Below are 22,655 nucleotides of genomic sequence, written 5' to 3'. Positions count from 1 at the left end.
GGTAATTGAACGCAACTGAATTGTATGCTGGTGTTCCCCTGGCTAGCGTTCCAGCACTTACAATTTACCAAGGGTACACAGCATACAACTAATCTCATCCACGTGTGTAGGGAACATTTGTATGTGAGAGTGTTTCCAGCTATAGAAATTAATTGTACGAACAATAGATTTAAATAGATAGGTAGTGAATATGATGGCCTGTTTTGAATATAGATTTTTATAATAAAAATTGCAATAAGGTCAAGAATATTAATATAGTACAAAGGTTATCATTGTTTGATACCCATAATATCTTTTTTTAACAATGAAATGCATCCCTTCTTTGATAGCTACCGTGTATAACAACTGTGATAATTCAAAGACCCGTAATGTCCCTTTTTTTATTATCCGGTTAGATAGCACTTGCTGCAAAACATAATTAATAATAATGACCGTTGGATCAGGCGATTTGCCGCTTCAATTTCCCCTTGGGGTTCGTCCCACCACGGTTTTACCCATTGAACACACGACAAATGGAACTGTAATATGGGGCAGAATGGATAGACATTTATTACGAGAGGGATCCCTTATGAATTCAAAGCCGTTTTAATATTTGATTATAATAATTTATTTATTAAGTTGTTATTTATACGGTAAATATTTATCAATGTTAGTCACTGGATGATGGTGACCTAATAATGACCTATGTAATATTTAAAGCACCAAAAAGCTAAAGGATCAATAGATTTTTTTAAATGTAATATACTTCTTTTAAAATAAAATTGTATTTATTTATTTGATCAAGTGGCATTTAGGTATTAGTACTACCTAAACTTATAAAACCATGTTAAAAATATTTATCAGTGTTGAATCACTATGATACTGTTTATTCACCATAAATTTATGTTATAAACATGTTGTTAGTTTAATACACAGGGGATGATTGTGGTTTTATAATTGCCGATTAAATATTAAATACATCAGAAAGTTAACAGATGAAACAGGCTGTTTTAATTAAAAATATTTGCTTTAAACTGCAACTTATTTTTTTTAAACTAAGGGCATATTTATTTACATTTATAAAACTATCTTGAAACTATTTCTGTCAGGAAATGGTTGGGGAAAAAACAAATTGGCCATGACGTTTTGTCAATATATAAACAGAGCACAAAAGGACAAAATTGAACTATATGTCAAGCTATTGCGCATATTTTAAATAAAATTGTTATTATTACTGGTAATTCGTGATAACATGTACCTTGTCAAGAAAAAAATTTAAATATGTTGTAAGAGCATGTTGTGAAACGAAGTGTTGAAGAGAAAATTAGAAAATTATTGACAAATTTGAAAAAAATCTTATAGCATACATAGTCCATCGTTTCGAAAACGCCCCGTTAATATTTTTGCAATTAGCCTAATTAGAGGAACACCTTCTATCAAATAAATAGTCCTATATTCCGATGGGCCAAAGTCCGCCGTGATGGTGTTTATGCAACCTTACACCTTGGTCAGGAAGCAGATAGCAACAATGACAATAATCGTCAACCTGTGTCTCGCCTTCATCATAGGTTACATCGCACTTTGCTGTTTTTCATTACTTATCGTCTACGTTTTTCACGATTGGATATGAGAATGGCAGGAGCGTCCGGTATGTTTTATTTTCAGAATAACAGCAGTGTTTTTTACGTTTTGTGTTTTATGTTATGTTCACTTAATGTTAATTTCAATGTAAAAATTATGGGCTTTTCCCACAATTTTTTGCCCCGCATTTTAATTTCCGACTTTGGAGAAGGTTAGATAGTTAAACAATTTTTCTAACTATTGATCTTTAAAAAACGAAAAATTCACAAGTGCTTAAAGACTTCACTAGCTTCTTGTTTACTAACACAGGACTAAAAATAATGATTTTTTTTCCATGTCTTAACCGTCCTGTAGAGAGAATAAAAACGAACTTAAATGCATTTATAACAGAAATACGAATCCGATGAAGTTGTTGTCAGTGAACCACTGTGCCAGACGTGTCTTGCCAAGTTTGGAGAAAGATATTTTACCCTGGGAGATTAAGAGAGTTCCATTAAGAGCAAAAGAGAGATGAAGAATAACTACGATATTATCTTAAATTAAACACAGCATAAAATTATTCAGATAATACTGAGATAATCGTCTTAGCATGACCAATGTGTAGTATTTCCTATTTCCAGAAACTTGTGCTGTTTAAAAATCCCGACATTGAGCTGCCACGTTTTGATTTTTTGTACATGAATAAACTAGATTTCGCAATAATTTTATTTGCCTAAATTAAAAAATTTCAAGAAGGATTTTAAATAGTCTAAAATGTTCCAAAAATACTTAATACATAAAACTGACAAAAAATTTAAAAGTGTAATAACAATGGTCTCTGGTCTAGCTATTATATATCTATTCCCTAGATGTATATTTATATATAGTTTATTTTTATTATATACTTATCATTACAAAAGAATAATTTTTTAAAATAATTTGTTATAATTCACTATTTTTCGTGGTCCGCTTGACCAATTAATAACATTAAATTAATTAATGTTTTTAAGTTAAGTTGCCCGAGGGCATTGAAGTCACGATAGCTCAAGTGGTAGAGTAGCGGCGTATCAAGCCGAAGGTCGTGGGTTCGAATCCCGCTCGTGACACTGACATTTTTATCTTTGTTATAATGTTTAACTATCCGGTCTTCAGATTAATTTGTAATAACGTTAAGGCTTTATGTGTCAAATCATACATTTAAAATGTTCCCCTTGACAAATTTTTTGTTATCGGTTATGGCAATTGAGTTATGATTAATCGTTTAATTAATGTACGAGTATGAGGGCTTCATTATGTTTTCCTAGTGTTTGTGACAATATCCATCCCCAATTATTACTCTGACTTGTCTCTTTTTTTCCCCGATTTACTCTATAGCACATAAATTATTCGAAACAAGAATTAAAAAGTTAGGAAATAAAAATATTTTATAATATATTCTAGAATATGGATATTCTGAGACTCTTTAATTGGTAAATTTAATTGGTAAAACTTATAGCTTTTGTTCCTATCCTCAATGGTTTCAATGCCTTAAAAATAAATAGGGCCAACAGACAACCCGATTTTTTTAAACAGTCTTGCCACACTAAAAAAGCTCTATTACCCATGCATTTTTATCAATATTGATGTCGTTTTAAAATATACGTACGTTAAATTGTCTAAAGAATGAGTCATCTATTAAACACTTTCAGTCCAATAGCTTTCACTGGTACAAACCTGTAAAATTTAAACATTAGAAAATATTAAATAATTTTACGTACTTTTTTAAATATATCTTGTGTCTAATTTAAGAATTCAAAACACACACACACACACACACACACACACACACACACACACACATGTATGTGTATATTATATATACATACATATAATATACATTTATTTATTTTATATATAGCTATGTATTTTAATATATATATTTAGGAACAAAAGTTACAAAAACAATCCAATTTTTTTACATGGTTTTATTATTAATCTGTGATTTAAAATTGTGTAGATAATTGATATTATTTTCTATCTAACATATCTAAAGTGTATTTTGTGTCTTTATTTTTCATTTTAATTTCTTGGCGTAGAGTAAGCCTGTTATTATTGAGGTGTTTTTTAATAATTAGTTTAGCATTTTTGTAAAGTATATTTTATATGCAGATGTTTTTGGTGTTTTTCTATATCTACAATCTTCAGCTTATCTTATAATAATAACAGCAAAATTCTACCAAAAAGAGTTGTCTTTAATCCAACCATGAAATAAATACAGATACACCAAGTGGCTTATACAAAGAAAACACATACAATTACAATAATAACTTGAAATTTCTACATTATTGATGAAAATGGAACATTTTTGTCTCTTTCGTGTCATTATGATAAGAAGAAAATTCTAAGATACTTAATTTTTAGGATTTTATACTTAATATTAAGATCTAATTGAGTTATATTTCGTTAAAATTTACGATAAAATATTATTATTTTTCTATGGCAATAAGTGGCTTGAAAACAATCCAGATATAGAAAAATGTACATTAACAATAACTTAGAGAGTTTTTTGACCAGACATCTATGTTTGTGGTGATGTATATATATGTATTGTATGTTTTGTTTTTATTCTGTATTTGACAACCTGAGGTACAAACGAGAGACTAGCATTCTAGAATATCAACGTAGTATATATCTGAAATCAGAGAGTCAGTAACCAGATCGAGATGCTCAAATGGCTGCAGTTTAAAACAAAATATGCGCGAAAGAAAAGAAAAAGATGGAAAACACGTAGAGGGCCGGCGATGACCTCAGCTGTTTGTTTGGCCCATAAACTTCCCACTTATTATTATTAGAGAGTTTTTTAACTTAACTAACTTTTAAAAGTCCAGTTGATGGTGAAAATATAAAAATAAATTAGGTTTTTTAAAAATTTTAAATTGAAATTATTGAAAAAACGTTTTACATAAAAATTACATTGTGAAAACATGTAATATTTTTCATAAAATAGAATTCAATTGTAAATTGGAAATTATTTTTTACATATATGTTCCATCTTTGTTATACAGCGTCGTTTTAATTTTGTTTTAGTAGTTTCATCCAAATCAATGGTATGGAATATGAATCGATCAAAATAATATGTGTACAACTCAGACGATAAAATTATTAAAACCTTATTAAATAACGCTCCTTAAATTTAGAAAAGGATAATCACGAAAGGTGAAAAGTACGGTATACCGGATGAAGTCTATGCAAAAAAAAGGAGATTAAACTCGTTAAAAGAACAAAAGGTTTTCATCACAAAGAAACTGAAAAAAAATTATATCAAATAACATTACGACAGTGATATTTAAAGAACAATGATAATGTTCAACAAAAAAAAAAATTATAAAGTAAAAGTGAAAATTCACCCTCTGTAATAATGCGCCCTACAATAATTCACGAACACACCCCGGTTGTTTCGGCGTTGTTCTGCTGGCTGAGAAATTCCCCCAGGGCGAAAAGGCGAAAAGCTCATTCTGAAAAAGGTCGCCTTCATAGAGAATGGGTCTCTGATGTACACCAAAATTTATAACATTGCTTCAGCCCTGCAAATCTCCGTATTTTTTGCAAAAATATCTTAAATAATCACTACAATCATAAATATATATTTTTAATAAGGCGAAACAATTAGGCAATCTCTGTGAATTGATATGAAGATGGGGTGAAGTTCTTTTAAATAACTGATGGATAGGAAAAGAAAAGTGTGATTGTAGATGAAAAGATAATTTTAATGAAAGGTAGCTATAGTGAGTGATTCTGTGCTTTTCTTCTTACGAAGCACATTTTACGAAATATTCCCAGTCAGCTGAACTTTCTTATAAGGAAATTTTCATTTATTCACACCCCCCTTTATGTTCTTCGTCGAGTATTGCAATTTTTTTTCCAACGGGTGTCTTTTTTGGAATATTTCCCCTTCCAGAGGCACAATAGAGCTGTCGGGGAAGTGCATAGATCCCGCGGGACGGTTAAGTGCCCGCCCGCACAACGTTTCTCCAAAGGAATTATTTTTTAGACCAACTACCTTAGAACGTAATTTTAAAAATACAATTTAGTAAACATTCTCAATAATTAAAAATAATAAAATACATTAATTGCACTATTTATGTTGCATGAAGATTATGTGTGTTTTACCTACTGCTTAAAGAATCAATTATTTATTTAATATAAATTTACTTTTCACGAATGGAAAATTTTAAGTATTGATCCAGAACATAATTTGTTTGTTGTTGTTGTTAATGCACATAATAATATAGTAGGTGGTTTGTTTGCTGCGAGTGGATGAATATTCTAAAACTAATGTACAAAAATAAAAACCAACTATGACAAAATTCTGAAAATTGGGTTTCAGAAACAATAATGACAAATTGTAACTACAAACTCTCTACGAGTTTTAGGCTAGGGTAAGTGAAAAGGTTGTTTTAACCAGATTTTTTTTAAAATGGAAAATGGAAACGGAAACAATAGAAAAATAGTTGCAATTTGTTCATAGAATCCCATGTTCTTCGTTCTTTTCGTGTAGAAATGTGTGGTGATTAGTGACCGTTAATCGATATTTATTTAGAAATCGCGAGATGCGGTCTGATGTGATGTAGGTTTCAGAATAACATTTTCTTTATCGTGCCAACGTTTCGATCTTTATTGAGATCATCTTCAGGGCTCAAAGTGTTTGTCTTTTGTGTAATTGTGCCATTCTTGCGTGTCGTGTAGAGAGTGCCACAAGTCAACACGACACGCACGAATGGCACAATTACACAGAAGACAAACACTTTGAGCCCTGAAGATGATCTCAATGAAGATCGAAACGTGGCACGATAAAGAAAATGTTTTTCTGAAACCTACATCACACCAGACCGCATCTCACGATTTCTAAATAAAAAAGAAAAATAGTTATAGTAATTATTATCGGAATGGAAATTATAATCGTTTATACCTTTTGAAAGGTTATTAATCTTATCAAAATATTAGTATAAAAAAAAAATTAATACTCTTCAAAATGAAATTTAAACAATCTTTGCCACTTTCCTTTAACACTTGAACGTTGTGACAACTGGTATGGCAATAAAAAACCAATTACTCTAATAATAATCTTATTTTTGATAATAAAATTATTATCTAAATGGTTACTAATTTAGATTTATTACAATTTAAAATATCAAAATATGGGATATGTTGGCCAAACCACTAGTTTTTCTACTAGAATGTCCAATATCTATTGCTGCATTTGTTAATTAAAGTTCGCACTAAGAATTTTTTTCACCATTACATTTTTTTTAAATAAAAACTTCAATTTTCTTGGAAGGTTTTTCTTAATAAAGAATACAGATGCATACGACGTTAACCTTTTATTTATTTTAGATTTCTTTGCAATCGTACTTTTTGTAACGTATATGAGATGAGTGGTTATGAGATTTTTAAAAAAAATTGAAGATAGTAGATAGAACTAGAAATAGAGTAAAACGGGGGAGAGGTAGAGGACTTCGAGAACTTGCTGCCGATATTCGTAATGTATGACCTATGCGCTTTAGCGTATATGATTTTATTTTATTTTATTTAAGTCAAATTTTATTTTAATTTTCATCTGTGATATTTAGTTTTTCATTTTGTATAGATTCTGTCATAAAACAATTCCAATTCTCCTTTGCCCCTTGATTTTCCCATTACACGTTTTTTAGTGCTTTCATCTAGAACAGTGGTTCCCAAAGTAGTCCCTACAGACCCCCAGGGGTCCCCGTATCATTCAGGGGGTCCGTGGAAAATTAAAATTGATTTGGGGGTCTCTGAACAACGTCAGGGGGTCCGCGCAAGATTTAATATAAAATAATATAATATAAATAATAATATAAATAATATAAATAATATAAAACAGAAGTACGTTGGTTATCTAAAAGTGCATGTTTAAATCGATTTTATGCGATCTTTGATTCAGTGTTGGAATTCCTGGAAATCAAAGACAATGATTTGTGACACAATTTAATTAACTCAAAACATGACATACCCTATATGTCTGATTTGTTTGCCAAATTTAACGAAACTAATTTGAAACTACAAACAAATTAAATTTAATCAAAACTAAAAGCGTAATATCTGTGTTTGTTGCAAAACTTTTTCTTTACAAACAAAACTTGAGAAGAGGAGAATGTTCTCAGTTTCCAAATCTTTAGAAATTGCAAATTAGAGATGAAGATTTGTTTGCTTACTGTCAACATTTAACGGCTTTTCATACAGACCTGAACCAAAGATTTGAAGACATTCTTCACTTCCCGTGAACCTTTTGCGCGTGGACAAACTCCGATCCCAAACACAGATGAATCCATACTAATACAGGAGCAGCTTATTGAAATATCCACAAATGAGGAACTTAAACCAATGTTTGAACAAGGATACCACAAATTATGGTTACAAAAACAGATCCCAATTTTATATCCTGCATTATGGGTTATTGTACACAAGTTGTTGACTGTTTTCCTGTCTTTCTATTAGGTAGAACGTGGATTCAGTGCCGTTATGAACCTCATCACAAAAGAAAGAAACCGATTAGAAATTATAAACTCATAACATCTCATCACGCTCATTCAAGTCATTAATTTTTTTATATTTTAAACAAAAGTAATTAATATTATAGTTTATATATATTTATAATTTATAGTTTCAAAAATACTTCTTCAACAAAACTTTTTTTAATTTGTAATTTTTATATTATGCATTTATGTGGCTTTTTCACTTGGGGGGCCATGGGCAATTTTTGACTATAAAAAGGGGTCCAGGGGTCAAAAAAGTTTGGGAATCACTGATCTAGCATATTCCTTGAAAAATACTGATCCTAGTAAACATGCCATTAAAAACTTAGTAAATAAAGTAGTTTTGGCGAATGCCGCCAACCTTTGGACAGTTTTGCCACAACATAGTGAAATTTGAAAAATCTTCAAAGATTTTACTATGTTTAAATTTTATAGGCTTTTGCCAGCGAAACGGTTATCATTTGGACTAAAAAGGGTAAAAAATGACTCAATCTTGTGACATTTTAAAGAAGATTTTATTACGTACCGTAATTTATGCATACGTAACGGATAAAAACTGTTGTTTTTGTTATGGCCCGTTTTTCCGAGATTTTTTTAAATCGTATAATCTCGATGGAGTTAGTTAAATCCGTTCTTGTCCATCTACAGTCCACACTATCATTCAATTTCATTTAGCAAGCTGAAAATAATTATAAAATTAAAATAAATTTCACTAATTGGGGCGTCTTCTAAATGATATTCAAGTTATACGAAACATCGAAGTTAGGATTCAAACCGGTATCAATTTTGAAACATTTTATCCATTTTCCTCCTAAATCGTGTCCGAAGTCCTGAATAAGGGGAGGAAAGGCGGTAATTGCGATTGTGATGAAGGCTGGTGACTGTGCTAATGCCGTCCCGGGTGTGTGTATCGGTCTAATGAAGGGTAAACTACCCTCCCTGATTTACTGACCATCCCCCTAACAGCCCCTAATCACGCATCTGTCACTCCTCTAACCGCCCTCTGCCCGGAATTTCCCCGAAGGGGCGGATTATAGAAGCCAGATATAAATGGAATGCTCACGTCAATAAATTAGACTATTATTATCGACGTCGTGAAAATCCTGAAAGATGGTTCGGAAGCACGGCTTAGACACCGGTAGGGCAATGAATAACAGTTAGCTAACTTACGAACTGTAATTTCCGGATTGTTTTCGCTTCATTAAATACATTTTCCTAGCTTAGCCAAAAACAAACGTTTTATCCAAGCATTGAACTTTCAATTCAAAAACATCCAAATACAGCGATTTTTTTAAATACATATGAGACAAATTTTTAACTCTTAAACTTTCCTATTTCTTAATTTTTGATTAGTCCATTAATCCCGCCCGACCACGCTGCTAATTTGACTAAAAACGATTAAACCTCTCAAAATGTAGGTTTAGGTTTAAAAAAATATGTAAATACCATCATATTGGAACTTTTAACTTAACGATCCGTACATGAACTGCCAAACTAAATTTGTTCAAAAATAGATACGCCACTATCACTGAAAAAATGAACAAATGTAATACGTAGCAAAAAACATGGGACTATTTAACACGAAAGAAAATAAATATTTATTTATTAGGTTTCGTGGTCCGCTTGACCAATTAAATTCTTTTCAATTAATTAAGGTTTTGGTTGAGATAAATTTGTCTTCGAGAATCAAATAGATTACAAGAAATTTGAAAAATGGCAAAAAGGAGGGAAAATTCAAAAGGTGGGGTTGAGGTGGAAAGTTAGTGTCCGAGTGGATCGAAGTCACGATAGCTCAAGTGGTTAGAGCGGCGTATTTGGCCGAAGGTCGTGGGTTCGAATCCCGCTTGTGACACTGACTTTTTTATCTCAACCAAAACCTTAATTAATTGAAAAGAAAATAAATATGTTGAAATAATCGACTTTATTCATTTTACTTGGTTCGTTTATTTCTGACGGTTTCATGAATGGATGGACCATCACTAAGCGGGACTACAGCGACAACTGGTTAAATGTTTTTTGTTATTACAAACTCTATGCAATTAATTTTGATTAAATGAAATATGTCACCTTTTTTAGTATATTTGGTATATATTTTTAGAGGTGATTTTTAATTTGTACATATTCAAATTTTGGATGTTTTGGAATTCACTATACTAGTTGCATTGTTTGTTTTTTCGATCAAAACCCTGTTTAGATAATTTCAGTTTCAATCATGGCATGTTTGCAGCATTGCACTTATAAAATTTTAATTTGTTACAACACAGTAGTAGTAAGTAATTTTGTTACTTTATAATACTCAAAAGGGGAGCTTACGGACGTAGAATTTTAATAAAACTTATTTTGATGAAACTAGGTTGAAATATGTGCGTTCCTGCTAATGAGCCCTAGGAGACAAGAATAACAATTTATATAATTTTATTAAACTAAAATATGTTTGGCTCCCTTCGTTGTATTTCAACGTTATTCCTCCACTTTTTGAACCCTTGAATAAGGAAATATTAAGCAGAATTGGTAAGACAGAATGAAATTAAAGATATAAAAATTAATTCATAGCGTTTTTTTAGCAATTTTTGTAATTGCTTGATTGGCTGGGATCGAGATAAATCGTTTGTCTAGATACAGCCTAAGAATGAATGGTTTCCGGTGGGAAGAGAGTGAGGTTATAATAGATGGAATGGTGCGACGGAGGTTGAAGGTTATGTTTTGGAACTTGGTGGTGTTTAGTTTGATTCGTCCTTTTTCGAACTATTGTTCAATGGAATATATGTGCGTCTGGAGAGTTCGTTGAGCTTTGATGGGGTCGGAGTTACAGGATAGAATGGAAGGTGTCATCAGCGTATGTTAGAATATTGGTGTCGGGATGGGAAGGGACATCAGCAGTATGTACTGCGTACAGTAGTATACCATGAACGCTACTCTGAGGGACTCCGGTGTCCATCTTGTACAAAGGACAATCTGAGAATTTGAGACAATAGTCTAAAGTATCTGTTAGTCAGGTAGGATTTAAGGATGCGATGGTGTACAGAGCGAAGTTTCCTGAGCCAACTCTGGTGCCAAGCTCGATCGAAAATCTGTTCGACATAGAAAGAAATCCAAAACAGCTTTCTTACATCTCAAGGGAGGATGCGAAGAGGTCCACAACGCGATGGAACTGTTAAACAATGGAATTATGACACCTACATCCAAATTGATGATCAGGGATTATATTAGATGATTCGAGGTGTGTGTTTGTTCATAAAGGAGTTTTTCAAATATTTTTCCAAGAATTTACAGTAAGCTAAAGGCACAGTAGGAATTCGAAAGGTGATGTGGTAGGGTTTAGGGACAAGACGAACCATGGGAAAGTTCCATGGCGTCAGGAATTATATGGGAAGTACGAAGAGTTGCAATATAAAGGAATGTTAGGAAAATGATGGCTTTTTTGGGAGTTTTCAAAGAATGAAAGATAATATGGTAAAATCCTAGATCTTTCTTGGTGGTTTTTATTGTTGATTTTACGTCAGAATGAGTAACCCTAAGTCAAATACCTTTCAACCTGGGATGGGCAACAAAACGTGCATAGCCTCTCCTCGTTAATACTTAAATATAAACTTTACTTTACGATTGATTAGAACGTATTAAGCCTCTAATTAAATCCAAAATTATTTAAGACACATGAATACATTTCTGAACTAAAAGAAAATACTGTTTTATTAACACCTGTATATTTGCTTCTATCTACCAAAAACACAGAATGTAATTGGAAATTAAATGTGTTGCGAATCTGGAGAATTATCGTGAATTCTGCATTGATATCAGCGTGTTGTTGGCAATAAAGGTCTAGATAGTGTTGTCCGCCCCCCTCGCGTATTTTTTGAAAATATTTTCAACGCACTTTAGTGTAGATTTGCCTTTCGTGGTTTACCAAAAATTGTCGTGTATCCGCCCCCATGACATGATAAAGCAGCTTAAACATAACAATGCGCTTTATTTTTGATACGACGTTAAAAAAAACAATAACCGGATGTTAGCTGGCGCGAGGATGTTTTAATGACATCGAAAGCACACTACTTAAAGTAATTAAGCTATGACATTTGAATTCAAGCAAGTAATAGGAGGTGACAATCGTTTTGTTTCCCTTTCTAAAAAAGCCCTTTTACTCTCCCTTTGTCTATTTAATTGACATCCAATTCTGCTGGCAGGCGTGAAACGACTTTTAACATACCGTAGACTAGACTATTTAATTGTAGCAAACGAACAACTTTACGTCAAAAAAATTACACGGAAATAAAATTACTGTGTACAAGATACGAAATTTCTCCTATCAGGTTCTTCTTCGCTAATTTTTTATGAGCTGGCCGCATAGTTTTTGGTCCATGCTTTGCAGTCATATAGGACATGTTCTGATGTATGTTTCATAACAAATTCAGCAAGTTTCTATCTCAGTTTTTATTAAAAAGATATTTATTTTAAAATTATAGCTAAATGAATAACTGCCTGTGTGTATAAAGGCTTATTATTTTCCTTAATATTCTTGCATGGTGAAAAAGAGATAGATTTTTGTTTTTCTGAGTGACATATTAAGAAACTTCTTTGATTGTTTTCAACCTAAAAAAATTGTTTTCGCTGTTTTGTGTGATTATTTACATTTCTAGCCCTGTATTTGCTAGTTTGCCAGTCTGTTTATTGCCTTCGATCTCTTCGAGTCCTGGTACATCATCATAGATGTACATGATCACGATAGACTGATTTCGTTTCTCCAGAAGAACTTTAGACATTCTCATACCAGCTTTGAATAGAACGGGAAAGAGACACGCCTTCAGTGATGGTTGGCTGTTTGAAAATATGTATCCCTGACCACCTTTTAATTCATTTTTAATTATTTATTGTGCAGAGTTGGAGTGAGGTCTAGAGGTTTCGCTTTCTAGGCCTTTGATTCCTTCCACCCGATCCATGAATCGGTTCCATTGGTGGCTTAATACGTTCTAATCAATCGTTAAGGAAAGTTTATATTTAAGTACTAACGAGGAGAGGGTTCGCACGTTTTGTTGCCAATAGCAGGTCGAAAGGTATTTGACTTAGGGATACTCATTCATTTAACTACATCAGTGCATTTCTTGCTGATTATTGGTGTTATTTTTATTTAAAATGATTCATCAAATATTTTTCTTAGTAATGATAGATAGAGAAACAAATTTCAAATTTTTGCTAACCTTTTATGTATAAAGGCATAAATAAATATTGAAAAATTCTTTTAGTGCACGAAGTGTACTACGTATTTTTGTAAATCTATACAAAAATACCATAATATCACCTTTCCAACATTGTTCAAATGAAAAACCTATTATATTTTAAGTATATTTGATATTTCTTACTGTTTAATTCAGTTTAACCACAATATTTTGCTTATTTTTGTGTGGTGACGGTTAGTCGATGATTATTCAGAAATCGTGAGATGCGGTCTGATGTGATGTAGGTTTCAGAAAAACATTTTCTTTATCGTGCCAACGTTTCGACCTTTATTGAGATCATCTTCAGGGCCTGGGATTTACAGACATTGTTTAAATTGAATAAATACATGTAGGATGTGTAAAAAAGTGAATTTATACAATGCAAAATATATCTTTTATATTCAATCAAAGTATTTCTACTCACTCAAAGTGTTTGTTAACTGCGTAGAAATAGATTAGAAGTACTTTGATTGAATATAAAAAATTTAAAAAAATATATTTTGCATTGTATAAATTCACTTTTTTCCACATCCTACATATATTTGTTCAATTTAAACAATGTTTGTAAATCCCAGGCCCTGAAGATGATCTCAATAAAGGTCAAAACGTTGGCACGATAAAGAAAATGTTTTTCTGAAACCTACATCACACCAGACCGCATCTCACGATTTCTGAATAATCATTTTGCTTATTGTATAAATAGACCGTATACTGCACTTACAGTTTTTCTTCGACCGAAACACTACTTAGAAAATGGTACACGTTCTTTCTTCTTTTGAATATTTTTTATAAAAACGAATAAATCGGTAGCCGCAATGTAAGAGCTTTGGCACGTCGACTCATCGGTCCCGGGTTCGAATACCAACAGCCCTGAATATTTTTGTATATTTTAAATGTCAAAGAGCAAGGCTTCTAATGATATATTAGATGTTTACAATTACCTTAATGTTAAAAATATATTAATTGTTTTAAAAAAACTGACGTCAGATGTTTAGGTCATAATGTCAACAATTAATATAAAAATACCTAAGGACCACTTAGGAATGAGACGGTAAGTTGGAGAAATGATCACTCGGGGAAATAAGCTACTGGTCCCAGGACATATATTTAGCTTTACGTAACAGTGAATTAAAACGAAATAAATTCAAGTTTTCCAAGGATGGTTATTATATTACTCTGTTTAAAAATCTTTTTCCAGTTAGAGACTTGTAATATCTACGTGTTTTAAAATGCCAGAATGATGTGTGATTTTTTTTTTTATCAAAAAAATATTTCTCTTGATTGCCAGGTTAAATCAAAATTGTGTTAAATTCTAAAATAATATTCACGTTTTAAATTTGCAAGTAAATTTTGTGAACAATGGCAAACATCAAAGATCAGATTATCTCGATGAGAAACACTCGTGAAAAAATTACCTGGTTTGTATGATTAATCCAACACTATAATTTTAATTTTTCATTTAGTCCTTTTCTTGTGAAAATGTTAATATTAACCTCGGGTTGACTGTGAGATAATAAACTTTCGTTAACACTATGTTGATTGAAGTCATGGATCTTAACATTTTTTAAAGTTTCGAAATACTATGGTTTCTTTTAAGGCTCAATCATTGGCCGGATAAATTATAACATAGGAAAGGGATGATATAATAATCAATGGTAACAACTTATGCCGGTAGGTGAGGGCCGACGAAAGAAGATACACACACTATGTAATTACCACGCGTGCCGCAGGGTTTAGACAAAACTTGTTGATGCTTGCTGTCTTAACATACAAAAATTCCCAAAACAAAATGGAAGAGAAACGGTATTTCTCTTTAAAATTTGTTATTTAATATTAATTTAACAAATTTTCAAATAAAACACACAAATTTAAGCAAAAGTTAACATAAAAAATAAGGCCGAAGATCTTGGGTTCGAATCCCGCTCGTCATACGAACTTTTTCATTCCAACTAAAACCTTACATAAAGAATTAATTGATTCTAAGAAGTTATTTAGTCAATCGGACCACGAAATATAATGGATTTAACAAAAAACAAGCTCAAACAGCTCTGTTATGTATTCATGCGACGACAGTTATTTGTTGTCGCTGTAAACCCGGGTTATATTGTTCGCAACGCTGTTAAAACTGTTTAAGCTGATGTCGATGATTCGAAAGCATCATGCCACGACAAACAAAGATTATTTTAAAAAGCTACGATGCAGTTGCAACATTCATCTTCAAATAGTTGCCCTCTAAACGTTATTCAAACACCGAATTGTTATAGTAGTCCGCCTATTCTCGCTTTTTAACAAAACATTTTGATAAGGACAAGCCTATCGCCTAGGCAGACATCAATAAAAAATCTAAAATTAATAATTATTGGTATGTTACATCAAATGAAAATGTTGGTCTTTATTGTTATTTATGAAATTACGTATTTATTAAGTAAAAACTACAAAAGTTTAAATCAATACAAATTCAAAGAAAAAAAAAACCTACAGATGATCCCTGGGAAAAAATAGACTTTAATTATCATCTAGAACAATTATTGATTGTCCTTTCGATTCGATGAGTGAACTGTTCATACTGACACTATGAGCTATATCAATTAAGCCGGCCCCTTTGTTGAGTGACCATCATATAAACAAAAAATAAAAGAGGATTGAACGTGTGATCACAGGTAATTGTAAAAAGAAAACAAACGCGCGGTTATTCATGAGAAAAGACTCGCCTTTACTTTATCTTTTTAATTGCATCTCCTATTGACTAACCGGCTTATAATTCCCGTCGGTCAGCGGGTTCCCAGTTCTTCTTCGAGCATAGCGTAGCAAATTGTTTACAGATAAGCCCGTCTATGTTAGATAATATCAATTTCGCCGACATCTGCAGGGCAGCCCAGATGCGGGATTTGTAGGAAGGGAAAACTGGGAATTGAATGGGATATGGAACAAAAGGGCATAACCGCAAATGGAGCTACTAACCATTTTGAGCCTCTTTTTTTCTGTCGAGCTATCAATCTAGTGAAAAGGAAACAATGCAATTTTTTTACCAACGAGAGATCCATTCCGTTCAACATTGTAAACAACTAAATTCACTAATTTCGTGGTTCGCTTGACCAATTAATACATTACAATTAATTAAAGTTTTTAGTTGAGATAAAAAAAGTCAATGGCACGAGCGGGATTGTAAACAACCAAATAATTTTTATAACTTTGAACGAGGTCATTAATTATTCTTTGGTGCGTCAAGTCTGTCAAGACCTCTAAAGTCTCTATGCATCTATCTTTCTCTTTCGGTGGATTCTTACGCCAGTATACACTTGCAAAGCTGAACTACCCTATAAGTAGAACCTAACGGTTGTACTTAATTTCTTTTAAATTGGACTGTTTTTGAGTTGATATACGAAGCTCAAGATGAACCAGATAGAGAAGAAATAACTACGCCAGATAAATTCCATACAGAACTTAATTATGCAGAAATCGTGAGATGCGGTCTGGTGTGATGTAGGTTACAGAACAACATTTTCGATCTTTATTGAGATCATCTTCAGGGCCTGGGATTTACAAACATTGTTTAAATTGAACAAATACATGTAGGATGTGGAAAGAAGTTAATTTATATAATGCAAAATATATTTTTATATTCAATCAAAGTATTTCTACTCACTCAAAGTGTTTGTCTTCTGTGTAATTGTGCCATTCTTGCGTGTTGTGTTGAGAGAGCCAGTGAGATTTTGCTGTTTTATGTTTATATATGATGGATTTTGAAGGGTCCTTGTATTGGTTAAATATAAACAAATCAGGGTAAATCCCAGGCCCTGAAGATGATCTCAATAAAGATCGAAACGTTGGCACGGTAAAGAAAATGTTTTTCTGAAACCTACATCACACCAGACCGCATCTCACGATTTCTGAATAATTATAGATTTAAGGTCACTAATCACCACACATCCATACAGTACGTCAACTCTACATATAAAACATAATAATCTCATAACGATAATAATTATGATTTGCTCGAAATTTTTCTAATTTGCTATTTTAATTTTTATTATTTTCATGTGAAAGAGATAAATAATGTTTACGAAGGTCCCCCGGAGATGGCTTTGGGCCAAAATGTATTTGTCCGCGCTTAAAGACACGTGCCTGAAATACCACACGCTGTTAAAAAAATGGTAAATTCAAAAAGAAAACCTTTTAACGTCCGATGTGTAAAGCGAGAAATTAAAACAGTTATGGTTCCGTTAGTCTAAATACAATTTTATGAATCGCACAAAATTGGATACAATATAAAAAAAAGTTTACAGCAGTAAGTACAAATTAATGATTAATTTTATTAAAAAAAGTCAATTATATAAATCGGGAACAGTCTACGTTTTAGTGTTAAATTTCACTGAAGTAGAACATTAACTGTTAACACCATCATGATTGTTCAAACGTTTAATTATATTGATTATTGATCCAGAGAATATAACTGAAGAGTATTTATCGATTTAGGTTAACTGATTTCAAAAAAAAGTTATCAAATCCGTAAAGTTTTATTTTCTTCAACCCTAATTGTATTTATTTAGAAATCGTGAGATGCCGTCTGGTGTGATGTAGGTGTCAGAAAAACATTTTCTTTATAGTGCCAACGTTTCGATCTTTATTGAAATCATCTTCAGGACCTAGGATTTACAAACATTGTTTAAATTGAACAAATACATGTAGGATGTGGAAAAAGTGAATTTATACAACGCAAAATATTTTTTTTAAAATTTATATTCAATCAAAGTATTTCTACTTCTATTTCTACGCAGAAAACAAACACTTTGAGTGAGGAGAAATACATAAAATAAATATAAATAATATATATATTTTGCATTGTATAAATTCATATTTGTCCACATCCTACATGTATTTGTTCAATTTAAACAATGTTTGTAAATCCTAGGCCCTGAAGATGATCTCAATAAAGATCGAAACGTTGGCACGATAAAGAAAATGTTTTTCTGACACCTGTATCACACCAGACCGCATTTCACGATTTCTAAATAAATATCGATTATCGGTCACTAATCACCACACCTAATTGTATTCTGTAATTAGCTACATTATTTCCAAGCAACTCCTATAACGTTCAAATACATCCTACATAATATTCAACAAACTATTCCATTAAAGGTTTCTGTTTTCCAAACGACGTCTTTCTTATAATACCTAAATTGGGACTACGACAAAAAGTAGGAATGGGCTTTCTACTTTGCGCAATTTGTAGATTGAGCAACAGACAAATTCAATACAAGAGATCACGATTTAAACATTCAAATAAATTCGTAATAAAAACTATTTTATTTTGCTATTTATTTTATTTTTTAATAATAAATTTATCTAGGCTCGCCTTTCCATTTCAAAAAGAGGAATACCTAGAATGAATAGTCAGGATTTTGCTTGGGGAAAAAGAAAAATTCCAGCTTTCACCCATAAGTGAATTACTATTTGTATTATTTTGATTGTAGTTGTAAAAAGTTATTTTAGTTGTACAAAGAAATTTTGTGTTTAATCTCAACATATTCCAAGTTTATTCTTTTAATTTAATCCTTAAGTTTAAATATGCAAAATCTTTTATTTATTAAACGGAAAATCATTGTTTGGGGTTAAAATATTAAATTTCATCTTTTATCCAAAGCACTGTGTGTTTTGTAATTTTCTTTGTTTGATGATAAGCAATAACACAACGTCTTTCGATATTTTATGATCGCCCCCTAAAAAAAATTTTTTTTTTGGTTCGACGCGAGTAGCCATCTTCTATTAATTCATTGTTGTTCAGTGTTTTTTTTGTTTTACCGCAGCCTATTATTTTGGGATGTATTGGAGAGCATTCAAAGGTGTGTGTGTGTGTGTGTGTGTGTGTGTATGTGTGACATACACATATGTGTATATATATATATATATCATATCACCTCTTGACCATACGATGCAAAGACCACTCGTGTTACCTTCAAAACCCAAAATTTGGAATTCATTGACATAAATTTATGATGGCTAAAATATCAAATATACGTTAAATTTATCGCAATTTTGATACATTTTTTGGCAAACACTTTATTCTAACTCGTTATTTGGATACCTAAGCCACAAATAATGGTATAAATGTAATATTTTTTCAGGTACGAAGAGAACTACTGTCATTCTAGTTTTCCCTTTTTACGAATAATTGTACTGAAGAAAAACTCGGAGAATGAAAAGGTGATGATTTATTTCGCATTTATACAATTAATTATACGAATTTTTTTTCCATATTGGGTAATCTTAACATATTAACAACTTAATATTTATTTTAGAATGCGTTTACCTCGTTTAACTTTAATTAATCGTTGAAGGTATGTTGTTTTTGTTTTTTTGTACGAGGGTTATATCAACCCTTGGGGTGCCGGTGTTTTTAAAAAATAGCCCATTTATAAGTATGTCGGGTTCTAATGCAGGGCCTGCCGAATCCAGCGGCATTGCATTCGAACCCGGGACCTTTACCTTACAGTGATGAGCGCCGTGTCAACGCCTAAACCGTTGCGGCCACCGACGCCCCCAATTATTGTTCTAATTCGCCCAATTTTCGAGGGTTTATTAATATTTTTCATAGCACTTCAATAATTTTCAATTACGTTAATTACTTTAAGAAGCTTGGCGAATTACACCAGCAATTTTTTTTAAATACCACACCCATGATCCATATATCCAACGATTAATAAGTAAATTCATAATATACCGCGTTCTATAAAAGAGTACATTTACTTTGGACATACATTCCTACAGACCCATTCTTCTTGTGATGTGCAAAATCTTTGTAAATCGTTTCGAAAAGTTTAATACTATCAAGATAACAGCCTATCTTCCCACAAATTCGGCTTACGTGCTTATCATTCCACGATCCTGGAAGTTGTCAGAGTCATTGACACCATTTCCTCCGCTATAGAGAAAAAAATTTCCTTCCAACTAACCCCTTTTACCTTATCCTCAGTAGACCAATACGAGCAGCCGTCTCACAAGGGAGCATTTTTGGTCACACCATGATTACCACCCATGCAGATAACACCGCAATTCTATGTCCTAAACCAAATTCTATCCAAACAACGTCCTGCATCTAAGAATACTTTGGTTTATCAATAACCGGTGCAAATAGTGTAGGACCACACTGAACGAGACCTACACAGCAGACTGTCGTGGAATCCTCACAAAAGATTTAATATACAACAGACTACTTGGACTACTACGTAGACCTTCTCGACCGAATCTATTTTGAGTCAAAATTAAACTAATTTTATAGAAGATATTACTGCGACCATCTAGTATCATCAAATGTAATATTCAGCCCATCTAGTCCTTCCAAACAAAAGTCTTCAGGCAAATTGTTAAAGCTCCTTGCTAGTCACTAACCTCTCCAACCCAAAGTACGTCAACATAACTTTTGTCAATGAACGATCCCCACGATCCCCCCCCCGCTTCCAAAGTCCTACACCAAATTTATGCTCCATCCTAAGCCTATTTCCCAAGGTTTATCTACATTTCCCCTGTCTGAGTATCTGCTACGACCACTTTAACGAAGATGGCTTTGACACCTCTTCACCTCTTAATCCTTCATGTTGACTGCATGGTTGGAAGGTTTCTTTGCTAGCATGTGGCCTCCAGGTGTAGTGCTGGGCATATTATGAGTGTTGTTTCCCGGAGAATAAAATACATATATCCCCAAATTTGAAATAAGTAATTTCATATTTACAGGCAACAGATACATTCTTTACTTAAAAAGCAAAGGAAACTTTGTAAGACTCATCTGTCAAAGTATTGTGTTAATTTCTTATCTGAATTATTTGATTATTTTGTACAGTACTATGTAGTTAATATTAAACAACTATTATGTTTATAATAATTCACAAATTAATGATGAATTAAATGATGAAAAAGTAAATTCAGTTGTTAGTATCAAGCTTTCGACCCACATATTTTAAAGTCATCAACAGGGAAAAACAATCTTAATTATCTGCAGATATAAAAACCGGCTTAATTCCAATTGTCAAGGATGAGGAGGATAAGGATTTGTAATAATTAAAAAGCAGTTTCTTTTCAAATAGGAAATTTCTGATTATTCCTAAAACCCAACTATCCTTGTATAATAACACATTTTGTTCTTGACTGTTCATTAAATTTGCTTTCAGATCTGATAACTGCGGCATCCTAATGTACCATCAAGAAGAAAAGGAAGAAATTTATAAGTTCTTAATTACTGGTTTATAAATTAATATGTTGTGTAATTTAAATAAAGTTATGTAAGCAACTAGTTATATTTTTATTTAGTAAAAGAAGCAAATCTTATTTAATTTTGTGTAAGAGCGGGTTTAAAAGTTGCGAATTTCAGAAAGTGATTCTCAATGGTATACCTCCCCACGTAATCCCCTCAAGACATGGGCGGGCATGAACAATACAAGGTGGCCTTTCTTTCGCGTCAAAAACCGAAACATGCCAGGGGATTTTTTACGTCTTCGAGGCCGGCCGAGAAGCACATTTCTGGAATATGGTGGACCATTGTTATTCAATCTCTGCCGGCGATATTCGAAGATGTTCTCTTTTTTTCAACTTGGCAAAACTATCACGCACCGTGGTAAATGGGAAAATTTATCGTTCGCTACCCCCTCTTGGAACAGAGACGTTTTCGGCTTGTTAAGTAACGGCCATATACATTTGGACGTGACCCGGGCAACGCAGGAACGATAATCGTTTTAGCCTAAGTACGACAAACAAAACGGCAAAAATTACAACCTACATGGATTTTACTGTACAACGAACAAGAAAGTGCTGTAATTGGTATAAAATAAAGTTATCAAACTACGTGGTGATTAGTGACCGTTAGTCGATGATTATTCGGAAATCGAGAGATGCGGTCTGGTGTGATGTAGGTTTCAGAAAAACATTTTCTCTATCGTGCCAACGTTTCCATCTTTATTGAGATCATCTTCAGGGCCTAGGATTTACAAACATTGTTTAAATTTAACAAATACGTATAGGATGTGGGAAAAAGTGGCTTCTATTCACTCGGTGAGGAAGGAAGCCGGTATAGAAAGACATTTTTGTATAAGCAGTCGGCTTCTTTGAGTGAGTAGAAATAGTTTGATTGAATATAAAAAATATTTTTTGTATTGTATAAATTCACTTTTTTCCACATCCTACATGTATTTGTTAAATGAAAACAATGTTTGTAAACCCCACGCCCTGAAGATGATATCAATAAAGATCGAAACGTTGCCACGATAAAGAAAATGTTTTTCTGAAACCTACATCACACCAGACCGCATCTCACGATTACCGAATAATTATCAAACTACCCATATACTTTACTCGCTTAAATGTTATATTAAACTAT

At 32.4% G+C, this 22,655-nt stretch overlaps 1 protein-coding gene and 1 long non-coding RNA gene across 2 annotated transcripts in view; one reads left to right on the top strand and one right to left on the bottom strand.

The window, feature by feature from the left end:
- LOC106663882 overlaps positions 1-22,655 on the bottom strand; it is a 341,156-nt gene that overhangs the window by 278,141 nt on the left and 40,360 nt on the right. The window lies entirely within an intron of this gene.
- LOC106663883 lies at positions 1,483-21,490 on the top strand. Its single transcript, XR_001340106.2, has 3 exons — positions 1,483-1,627; positions 19,414-19,492; positions 21,454-21,490. It is a non-coding gene; the product is annotated as an uncharacterized LOC106663883 (long non-coding RNA).

The sequence above is a fragment of the Cimex lectularius genome, unplaced genomic scaffold (genome assembly GCF_000648675.2).
Source record: "Cimex lectularius strain Harlan isolate CLEC.00 unplaced genomic scaffold, Clec_2.1 scaffold41, whole genome shotgun sequence".
Classification (NCBI taxonomy): Eukaryota; Metazoa; Arthropoda; class Insecta; order Hemiptera; family Cimicidae; genus Cimex; species Cimex lectularius.
The sequence above is the reverse complement of the archived record's forward strand: the minus strand, read 5'-3'. Positions and strand labels throughout refer to the sequence as shown.